Consider the following 12,534-nt stretch of genomic DNA (forward strand, 5'->3'; position numbering starts at 1 on the left):
GCCACACTCAGCTGTGGTGGAGGTCTCCTGGTCCTACTTATTGTGATGTCTCCTGTGTTCCATAAGGTGTATCCACCTCGCAGGTGTGGATTAATGATTACGAGGCAACATGAAAACCAGAAAGCGTGGGGCACCGCTGCCATGCCATTCCCAAGCTACCCCCCCCCCCCAAATCACCACCAAAAAATGCAACTAAAGGTGACAGAAACTGTCTACGGTTAAAATAAATACAATTTTGAAGAGTCAAAATCAAAAAGGCTGCAGGCATGAAAGGAGTGAACAAACCGACCCCCCCCCCCCCCCCCCCCCCCCCCCCACACACACACACACACACCTCCTCTCCACTGCACGGTGCGTTGTGGGTCCCTCTTCAGCAGCGACCATGATGCAGCAGGAGGCTACATTCCTCCCTTCCTGGGTCTGACCTTACGTTCCTGCTCATGGATGTAGGTGTCTATCCAGGCCAGCACCATGTTAAACTCTCCCACTGCCTTGCATATGCCCGCAGCCTCCAGCTGAGAAACAGAAAGGGTACGATTTGAGTAGGCATCGTTTGTTACGTCACTCTCTGGAGATCCTAGCAGAAGCCAGGAACCCAGCTCTTCTCAAACACTTTCAGTGATCACTAGTTAGTGCTCAGGTTTAGTGTTGAAGAGCGATTTAAAGAACAGTCACGGCAAGGATCATTTAAAAATTTAAAACCATTTAAAATGTAACCATTTTAAAAAAGTTTTCCTTAAAACAACTGTTTCTCTCTGCTTGGGGATACTTTATTGGCGACTATCATAATACCTTCCCTGATGGAACTTTTTCAGGTTCAGCTATATGGCTTCATGAAGTGCCCTTGCATGTTGCTGGGCTGAGCAGAAACGGTGGGAACCGGATTCGGTGCTTACCGCTGCAAACCTCTTTCTCATTTCTTCAATTTCATTCCGGTCTTTGGGTAACAGCGCAGTCTCCTGAACGGGGTGCAATGTTAACTGCAAGGGTGACATCACAGATACATGACACTCTGAGTGCTGAGCACCACTGACACATTCGCCACGATTCTTCTCTGATTTCTCTGATCCGATCTTAAGCTCTTATCTCAAGACTGCAGTCAGCTGACATTTTTGTTATAACTGACTGCTAATACAAATTCCATTCGAGCTCCTAGGAATCCCACATTTGAATCCCACAGCCACTCAAATGGGAGATGTATTGCTAAGTAATTTCATATTGCACTATGTTTGCAGATAAAACATATAATGATTTCATTCACTACAATCACTAAAAGTCATTAATTATCATTTGGAGGCCACTCACAACCAACAAGTTTTTGAGTTCCCCTTTTAACACCATTAATACATATCCGACAAGCTTGACAAATATGATAATTACAATATCAGTTTATGCCAACTCATAGCATGGAATCAGGCACCACAGGTGAATGGTCACTCACACAGTATTTGAACTCCTTCTCCAGCCTTGACATCAAAAGCAGGACATTGTGATCTTTGAGTGGCACTTTGCTGAATACGTCCTTGTAGTAGAAATCCAGCACTCCCTCTAAAACTGAGATTCCACTGAGTTTCTGCAAAAGAAATACATAGCCAATACTTATTTACTGTTAAAATATAGTTTTGCTTTATGCAATCTGCATATACTGAGACTGACGTCTCATACTGACATAAAGGAGATAGGATTAGTTGGCAGTAACAATGTGTGCATCTTGCTTCTTTCTCAAAATCAGCAAGTAATTGAGGGAGGGGAAACGTTCTTACCCTCATGGATTTCCCGAGATTTGGAAGAAGTTTTCTGTATTTCATGTTATCTTTCTGCAACAGAAAGTTTATCAGTGTTAAATATTGTTAATTTGTCGCTTGATATTTTTTTCTAAACATGTTAAATGTTTTATTTTCTACTCACTGGCAAAGACTTAGTCAAGCGGTCTGTCATAGTTTTTAGCTCCTCTAGGATCTTTCCAGGGATGTTGCGTTTGAGGCACTCCCGTGTCCCGCCGCTCCAGCGCCCAGGTGCTGCTGCACTTTCACCCAGGAGCCCGAGCAGCGCCGCGAGGAGCGCAACCGACGCCACAAACATCAGCCTCATTTCATCCATTTATCTGCGGTGCAGAGCTGTTAGGGTGATGTCGCCTGCTGCAGGGGTGTACAGTAGTCTGTCACCTCTGTGGTACTGCACTGTACCTGCGCCTCTAATTCTCTCCATTTTATATACCCAAAGTCACATTCTTAGAAAAAAAATTCCCACACGCATGACGTGTTGGTTGAAACCAACTAGCTACAAACTTACCGACAGTCAACAACAAATATTTCCACGAAGTAGCCGCATGAAAAAAAGCAATCATGAAAATGTGCAATCTGTATGCTTTATTGACGCTTTTCATTGACATTGCGGTTACATTCACGTATACCCTCGATGACTCGATGCAGTTTGCGCTCCAGAAACTGCTTTGCAGGGAACCAGTGGCGGCCTGGATCAAAAGTAGGTTACAGGTTCCTGGTGCATTTCTGTAGTCTGCACTTAGTATTTATTATCTCTTAGCCAGTTTGCCTTACATATCCGTCTATAAAATTTAAATACCCAGTTTTTCTTTTAGTGTTCTTTACGGTGTTAATTTATATAATTTAATTTATATACAGCAATTAATCATAGAGTGCTTTAATAAACCTGATATGATCCAATAAATTATTAATAACAATTCATTTATTCAGATATGTATTTGTACATATGCTCTTGTATAATTTAATTTTTGGGAATTAATCAGGTTAATATGAATTACATGATTCATTTGAATTAGACGTGCAATAAAACCACATTTACAAATGATTTCTTTCGTATTGTAATGGTATGTGAGGCACACAGATGCATACCGAATGCTGCATGATTTTAATAACAGCAATATAATAGAATTGAGATATGAATTTAGGCCGTAAAGAAAAATACAACACAATACAAAACAATATAATACAAGATGAATCAGCAAAGTTTGCATTGCTTCGAAAAGTTGCATCTTTCAGCGTGGCAACCATTGCGGTAGGTGAAACAGAAGTTCCAGATGGGCAGTTCGTAAGGCGAGGTCTTAATGGGCACAGAAAATCAGGTCACTACCTCATGATTCAACATAAGACTCGGTATGACCCAGATAGCTTGGAGAGAAGACCTTGTTTCTTTGCACTGACTTGAAGCCACCGTTCCAACCAGAGCTTCCCTTCCAAATGTGCTCCGTTTATTAAAGTATGAGTCAGTGTGGTGAGAACAGCACCGTTAGCATTCTGTTAATGTACAGCACGACAGGCTTTGAACTGGATATACTTCATAAGTACACAAATGCACAATGTAGGAATGGCCATTGGGAGAGGCCCCAAACTGTATAAAAATGGCAAACAGAGATAACATACATGAGAAGAAGAGCTTCTAGTAATGTGTTTTCACAGCTGGAATAGGTTAACCAATAAGTTATTCAATGAAACCATCCCAAGATGGATTTCAAAGATAAAAATTAGAATTGCTGAGTTTTAATTTTTCAAGGGCACCCACAGCACAATAATTAGCATAATTAGCATAATTAGAAAAAAAAACAAAATGCAATACTTCAGTTGTTTCTTGACTGCAGATGTAAAGGTCTTTATTTGGTTCTTGGTTTGAAGGCTCAGTACTGATGCACATATAGTGGAAACATTCAACACCTACACAGACTCAAAATGGTCCGTATGCTAAAAATATTAACAAGATAAAATTAACCAAATTATCTGGCCAATTAGAGAAGGAGAAAAAAGGTTTGCAGTGGACTATGCCTCTCCCAGAACTGGATTTGAGTCCTGTAGAGCTGCCCGTAGAGCTCTCACTCGAACACACCAACGACGAAAGTGCCCGAGTGGCGAAGGATGGTGTGCCGTCTTACCTTTGGCAGTTCAGGAACAGAATTCATTAAATATAACTGTTTTAATACACTATATGGACAAAAGTATTTGGCCACACCTGTTTTTCAGGGTTTGGGCTAGGCCCCTTATCTCCAGTGAAGGGCAATCTTAATGCTTCAGCATACCAGGACATTTTGGACAATGCTATGCTTCCAACTTTGTGAATGAATGGGCACAAATTCCCACAGAAACACTCCAAAACCTTGTGGAAAGCCTTCCAAGAAGAGTGGAAGCTGTTATAGCTGCAAAAGGGGGACCAACTCCATATTAAAGTATATGTATTTGAATGACAATGTCATTACAATGTAATGGTCAGACAGCCAAATACTTTTGTCCATATAGTGTACATCTGACTCAGATGCCTCTCTGCTAATCGCTAAGACAGAATGCTTATAAATGCAGCCGAGGGACTGTAGCCTCTGGTCTTGCGTAGTGTTGCTCTATACGGTTTGCAGTCTATCATGGAGATGCATACATGCCTGTGGCCTGAGCTCGACCTGAAATGGCACTAGTTGTATAGGCGAGGGACTACGGAGTGTACCAGTAGCATAATGATTCTATAAGCACGTAAATAGCAGTTCTCTTACCGTGCAGTGATCAGCTGCAGCAAGTAAGACGGGCGATGAGCATCGAGTTACGATAAATTAATTTATTGTTACAATGTATGGTTATCCAAAATAACAAACAGTAGGCAATGTAATAGAAAGAACAGAGTACAACGGAGAGGCAAAGAATAATGAATGGGCTATACGCAAAAGTGCGCAGGAGGTCGTGCTAACGAGTCTCCCCGAACTATGCCAGTTTCCCCCCTATATACCCGAACATCAAATGTGGTATCTGGATGCCGTGACCAAATATGGTAAAAGTGTTGTCACAATTCAGCAATTACAAATACCATCGTAACCAGGGGGGTGCGAGGGGTGTTAACAAGTGAGGAATGCGACGATAAGTGCATAAGTCCACTTTTGTGTCACATGTTGTAATCTTTATTATGGACCCATCGTACCCCCCTGCTATATACATCTTTGACATGCATGTGAAATTAGCTTTCAAATGACACCGAACATGATTATGTTGCACCTAAGAATGACCATATTCCATACTTGTGACAAGAGATGAACAGGGTCCTGAGTATGGCTGGGCTGTATGTTGCCTGGCAGCAGACAGAGTCCACAGTCCTGGATGCAGCTGCCCTTAGTGTGACCTGCTGACCAGAGATTAGCGACAAGGGTTGGATTGCCGCTACCCCCTTGGTTGAGTTGCTTAATGGTATCCAGATGTCTATTGCACCCTCCTGACCTCCTGCAAGCCCAGAGGTAAACACTCGCATTCCTTTGGGGGGTTTTGCAGGACAGTCCCCACCTTGCCCACCTTGCATAGCTGGCAAGGTAATTTTTTTTTCTCCTCCTGACAAAACAACAGTTAAAAAAAACAACGGAAGTCAATTGAAGTTTGAGTCACTGAACCATTTTTTCCGTATCTGATTGCAGTTTCTTTATATTTTTTGAGTGTTTTGGCTCACTGTATGATGCCTCCCTGAGTGTCTCTTTCTCTGTTGTGGATTTATCTTACTGCTCCTGCCTCTTATTCCCTTTTGTGTTGCAGTCATGAGTGAACTTTTCCTTCGTACCAGCATGCCAGCTCAGTAACTCCATTCTAGTGTTTCAGTTGAGGTGAACCAGCAGAGCGGCGAAAGTGAGTTAAGAAAAAAAAAGAATTGCCTTTTTTGACATTACTAGTATATGCAAGTGGATGGGAAAAGGTAAACTAGTGTGTACCGTCCTCTCATACAAATAATATGAATCAATAATTTTAGCATTTGCATGGATATGAAAACAAGGTCAGTTGTGTGTATATGCATGTGTGTGATATGCAATTCTCCAGTAAAACAAATATGAAAGACATTATTCCAAAATTCCAAAGAAGTTTGCTTGCTGCTTGACCTGACCTGGGGCATTATGGGTCTAGTGCTCCAGCAACCAAAGTCTTTTTTTTTTTGTTGTTTTCTGTCAGTCAGCACCTACCTGTAGGTCCGCCTGCTCCAACGCTGGCTGTGCAAAGCTGGAGGTGGCCCGTGTCTGCTACACACTGCCAAGCACATTATAATATCGCACAGACTGCCTTTAATCTTGCGTTGCCGGCGTTGCATCACCAGTAAGCCGCGACGTGCCGCGATGTTGATCTGCCTGGAACGGGCACCGGAGCAGAGTGCACAGGCAGTCAGCGCTCCTCTATGGGTTTCATTTCCCATCATCTTCAAAGGAGCTGTGGCCACGGGAGCCCCATGTCACTGCCTCTCTCTGCATCCTGTCTGAGCGGTGACGCCAGGTCAACACATTCAGCACGGCTCCCAGCGGCACAGGGCTCTGCACTGATCTGAGCATGCCCTGACCTTAGCTGCGTGCTGCAGTCTCATTCTTCAGTTGATGCTTTAAAACCGAATGGAAAGTCAAATTGTTTTTTTTTTTTTTTTTAATCTGGGAAACCACACACACACACACACACACACACACACACACACACACAATGCTTGGGTTTCTCTTACTTTATTTGGCTGTGACACAGCCCAGATCAGAGTCTTTTCCCCAGCTCTTCTGCAAACTGAACACTCGTGGACGTGGATTGCTGTGGTCAAATTTCTGGAAGTTTGTACTCTTCTCTGCAGTTGTTTCAAAGAATACTTATGTCAAATTGAATAACGGTGTCTGCTAAATAAATTGAAGTAAGTGTGGAAATATTATACTAATGAGAATCATAATAACTCAGGTGTCGGACCTTCCCAAAAGTAGTATTTCCATTCTTATTTTGTCATGTAGTTTGCGGACACATTTCTCCAGGGGAATTTACAAAATGTCATATAGAGTAATTGCAATATGAGACATAAGCCTGCAAAAAGTGAGATGTCAATTATCAAATATGATCAAATGATCAATATGATGATATGATGGTGAATTATATAAAAACGGTGGGGGGGGGAGAAGAAATTGTTGGGAAGACAGGAAGCAGAACAGGGATATTTATATATGATTTCACTGCATGCCTAGGATTTAAATGCAAAGTCATAAGTGTTTTGTAACTTTTCCAAAAGCCCCGCATCCTTTCTTTGCCTTTCTTAGGTACTTGCCACTGATAACCTCCTATTCACTCTTGTTACTGTATATTGGACAACACCCAGTGGGGAATCGAGCCAGAAACTTTCTCCAAAGGCAGCAGGAAGTGTTCTCCTGGCTTAGGTGTGTCAGATCAGGTGGCATTGTACCTAAATGGAGTTTCTCTCGTGGCACAGAGAGACTGACTGCTTTTCCTGGTTGGGTTTTTCGGACAGTCCCACTGCACCTCCTCTGTGTTTTTCTTCAAGTCTGAGTGATGCAATCTGCAAAGTTGCATTTGTGAGTTTGCACTTTAAATTTCTGCTTGAGCGTTGAGTGTTTTTTCACAGTAAGTTTTAACACACATTGCACATGTCTGTCGGTTATAACGAATATTACTTTTTTTTTCTTGTGTTCTGTGACAGTTTTTTTTCGTAATATTTCCCGTTCTTTCACATCTTTCTTTGTGCATTGGGTGACAGGACTGCTTAGCTGGGCTCTGCAGTGCCTCGTTTTAATGACAAAGGCACTGTGTCCTGACTGGTAATACAATCAGCACGTTGTGTCGGGAGCATTGTTGCAATCCGGGAATCCTGAAAGTCCTGGATTATATCCCATCAGCAATCTCTCGAGGGAAACGTTTCACTGTTTCTCTCTCTTACTGTGCTTCATCTTACTTCTCATGACACCTGCTTTTATGGATAATTGAGTTCCTGTGCAGTAAATTAAAACCAAGACGTATGAAGCCAACCTGGATTAGATTCAGAAATTAGGTTTAATTGCTTTTTAATTCATCGATATGTTTATACACGGTTCGGTCCTCAACAGTTAAATCAGAACTGCATGAAATGTTTTCATATAAATTTATTGGTATGTGTTATCAGTGCTGTCATTACTAATAACTATTTTATTTAGCTCTGTTATTCATATCTGTGATAATATGGTCAGCAGTAATCCATGTTGAGGTATATTTGCACCTTTTGATCAATGATGTAGCTTGTGAATCATGAAGTTGGCTTGAAAAGGCCAACTTACTGTTTTTCCCCCTATTTCTTCTTATTATTATTATTCGATCAGACATCTCTCAAGCAAAGCTTCTTCTATGCTAGGGTTTTTCAAGCTTAAAGTTTGTCCTCGTACTTTCCTTTCTAGTTCCGTACTGTAACTGTATAAAAAAAACACACACACACACACTGTTGTAGGATTCTGAATATGGGAGACTTTTACTTTGACCAGCTTCAGGAACTCCTTACTGCAGAACAGGCAATTCAGGATAAACACATATGGCCCCATCTCAGCTGCATGTATAAGGGAAATATCATATTTTCCATATCGCATCAGTACAAACACACTCAAGACGAATGATGTTTGAAGTTTGAAAGGAATACCTTGGCCATGTCCAGCGTAAAATAATGTCTCTGATATAGTGCAAGCACACACACACACACACACACACACACAAAGAAAAACACATGCAGTCATTTGAGTATGCTGCTCAAAATAACTTTATTTTAAAAAACTTTGCACTTTGCACTAATTGCACTAAAAGCTGTAGAAACACAACACTTGGTATATCTGTTCCTTCTGTCCATACAGAGTGGCTCACCTGCTTTATTCAGTCTTGAACGGTCATATCGTAAACATCAGTTACTCATCTCTTGAAAGTGTTATTTTTTCATAAATTCATTACTCACACTCTTTCGTCAGAAACAATGCTTTTACAATGCATTTACTCTTAAAGGATTTTGGTTTTACAGTGTTGTTACAAAAACATTTTGAAAGCAACACGCATAAGGTACCACAATCGTGGTTACATGTTCTATAACACCTTGTTTTTTCCATCCATGCTGTAAACATAAATACATGTGTAAACATCTGAGTTATTCATAATACATTATGGATACATATTCTGTCTCCATATGTATTGATGACATGAAAATATAAATAGTTACAAAAATACAAGCTCAAATAAATATGTGTCAGTAATAAATAAGTTAATAAATACCAAATGAACATGTAAAATAAAAAGCTACATCAGCACAATATACTTTTACTATTTTGCCTAGGGCTTGTAAAATATAAAAAGTTGTAGGCTACATCATTTCGTTTTCTTTTGTATAATTAGTACAAAATATGTAGAAAGCCTTCACCACTGCTCTTGGAACATGAGGATGCTCTTTTAGCAAAATGTGTCAAGGTAATCGAAGAGAATATCGATCTCCCCAATGGCTTTGTTCGTGCCCTTCTTCCCCATCTAAAAGGAAAAATGAAGAAAAAACTTTATAACGTCTGTGAGGCTTGTTCAAAAAACAACATGTTGTTTTCATAAAACCTCTATAAGCAGGATAGAAATGAAAGAAGATATCTTACACAGGCAAAAAGTCACAGTGGATCTGAATTAGTAAAGGGTTCCGATTGATCCAAGGAGCCAATAGTACAAGCCTGGTAGACATGTCCTGGAGAAAAATATTGCATAGCTAATTACCTTGAAGAATTCTTCCTTGAATTTCTTGCTGTGTTCGGGGTCATTCACATGCTTGATAGGCTGGAGGAAAACAGGAAGGAGAAAACAATGCATTCAGTCATTATCAGATGGAGCTATGCATCTTCAGAAACCCTGTCATATGCTGTATCTTCATCCAAGGCATAATTAGATTGTAATTATCACTACCCTTAGATTGTGATTAGCGTCATTTTAGCAATGGTGCTGCTTGATGGTGGCATTTCCATTGAAAGCTTCCTGGAGAGTTTCTCCGGGCCCATTCTTGATGGTACAGACCTGTGTGCACGCTCTGAAACATGCGAAAGCGGCAGAACTTACACAGCCCTGAGCCTTCAGGTCCTTACTGATCCTGTGCAGGTCGACCCTCACCGCGGTCAAGTGGGTGTACGTCTCGTTGGTGTTCAGTATATTCCGGAGGTAGAAGTCAAGGATGTTGGCGTGCAGACAGCAGACATAGAGACTCTGAGGGGGGGGGGGGGGGGGGGGGGTGATAGTAAGAATTTGAGTAACAGCAACCAAACGACCAAAAGTATTCTTTTCCCAAAGCATGTGGTGTAAGTGAGGAAATAACGGATAATGGCAGGAGTTAATTCTTCACTGCATACCGTTTTATTCTCTGCGTGGTTTGTGGGGGGCATCAGGCGAGTGTTGGGGTCATCTTCCAAATTGCGGGCCTGATGAAATGATTCACTGCGTTAGAACATGTGTAATCCAGCTGAACGGTACAAATCAAAGCCTTAAGGTCTCCGTGAGTGATGCTCAAGGGGCAGTAGTCTGGAGCACCAAGCGTTTGACTTTTTGGCATGGTGTTTGCCATCTCTGCCGTACTTTTTGAAATATCGACCTTTTTGAATACTACATTTTGAAGAATCAACCCGTTATATCGAATCTGAAGTTCAGTATTAGATCCACATGGTGAATGATGGCTAGAAGCTAAACTAGTCTGTTCCCCTTAATTAGAGCACACAACTGCTTTCAGAAACTGTAAACGTAATGTCCAAAGAAACTAACTCGAATAAAAATCAGTTAAGAAGTCATCACATGCTGTAAAAGTGTGTATATTGCAGTATTATTTTCCCTTTTTAAAAATGTCTTTACTACCATATACTGTATTCTTGGCGCATATTCACTTTTACAAGAGTCCCAACATTTATTGAGAAAACAGCATTTTTCAACAGTGTTCATCTTTGCTATCCCTCTCCATCGATATAAAGACAGAACACAGAACATTAACTATTACTATTAAGTCAAGTTCTTACATGTGAACCTTGTGTCAACATCTCTATATGCAAACAGTGTAGTAACAACTAATGTACTGAGAGAACTACTTGGCTTTCAACTACAATCAACTATCATGGACAGTTATATTATCAAATAATAGAACTATTTTATAGTAAAACCATACATGACATTACTGGCGTTTAGCAGACACTCTTACCCAGATAGACTAACACAGGTTATCATTTTTACATGTAATCCGTTTATACAGCTTCATATTTCCTGAGGCAATTCTGGGGAAGGTACCTTGCCCAAGGGTACCATGGCAGTGCCCCAGAGGGGCATTGAAGCGGCAGCCTTTCGGCTATGAGCCCTGCTCCTCACCACTATGCTACACTGTCCCCAGTACATCTTTCAACAGACGCTGTCACAGTGGCCACTAAGCCGGCGTCCGCGTTATCTTTGCTTACCTCAGTGGCGAGGTCTTTGATGCGCTGGTGTGTGTGGGGGTTCCTCAGAGGGGCGCTGCGGACAAGCCGCCTCTTGGCCTGCTGCCTAATGACACCCGCGCTGGTATCATGCAGGAGGCAGCAGAACAGCATCACAGCGACCAGGACTGTCCACTTCATGGCTGGGCTGATGGCGTCTCCTTCAAAGGTAGATACAGTAATTCCTTAAGTCACCTGCAGAAAAAAAAAGAAGAGATTGGGTTCAGTAAATAAGCTTCATCAGTTGTGATGCTGTCTTGTAAAAACAAGTGTCTCCATCCGAGAGAGAGAGAGAGAGATCATACCTTGGAGGCTTGTCTCCTTTGTCATAACACTGTGTCTGCGAACATATTTATATTCTCCAGGAGTGGCCTAGATCTGTGAAATAACGTCACTTGTGGTCTCCTCTTTCTTTGAAGTCCCGCCTGTGGAATTATACCTGGTTAACCCACCCCCACCACCTGAACTTTCGAGGTCATTTGAGCAGCATTATCGTGAAATTAAAAAAAACCTGCTTAGCATCGGTTGCAAAGGAAAGTTTGAGATGATTTGATAGCCGAGTTTAAAGTTTATTAAGGCTTCACTGTTTCCAATCATTTGCATTACAAATTGGTGGCCTATATTTGCTTTGCTGCGTCAGTAAGAATCCAGACTGATCCAACCACGTTTTCATTAAGGTTTGTTGGCATACGGCATGTCACATAGAGTAACAGTACCTGTGCGTTTCCTGTGATAAAAATCGAGCAAGGGAAATGGAAACACGTCGTTCGACGGCATTGTAGGGACATGATGACATGTTCTAATAAAACGTTTTACGTGTGAACAATCATTAATAAATCTGAAGTACAGCATAAAGCATTCTCAGTAATATTGCGTCCTTAGTTGCCTAGAAGCAATTGAGAACACTATTTAAACAATGACCACTTCCAGCTTCCTCACTGCACAGGGAAATCCCTGCGTTTATTACAGGAAAACTGATAGCTTTTGTAAACAGTCGACTGGGATCTTTGCAAATGTGCGATGTCATATGTTGCTTAACAAGTCTCACAGCAAAATATATTGCCATCTCTAATCACTACGCATGACAAAGAAGCCTCCAGGACCAATAGAATTCATCCAATCTGTGTTCTGTTTTAGAACGTCACAGGACAGTACATGGATGCTAGGCGGGCATGCCCAAACTTCCTTCAGGTTATGAAAAACAGCAAGGTTTGAAAAAATGATTGCCTTTACTTGACGTTAAATCCTACAGACATTCCTGACTGCAGCGCAAACAGGTACATCGTTGAGGGAATGCATTATGCAAAAACAAT

The sequence above is a fragment of the Megalops cyprinoides genome, chromosome 25 (assembly GCF_013368585.1).
Source record: "Megalops cyprinoides isolate fMegCyp1 chromosome 25, fMegCyp1.pri, whole genome shotgun sequence".
In the NCBI taxonomy this organism is placed as follows: domain Eukaryota; kingdom Metazoa; phylum Chordata; class Actinopteri; order Elopiformes; family Megalopidae; genus Megalops; species Megalops cyprinoides.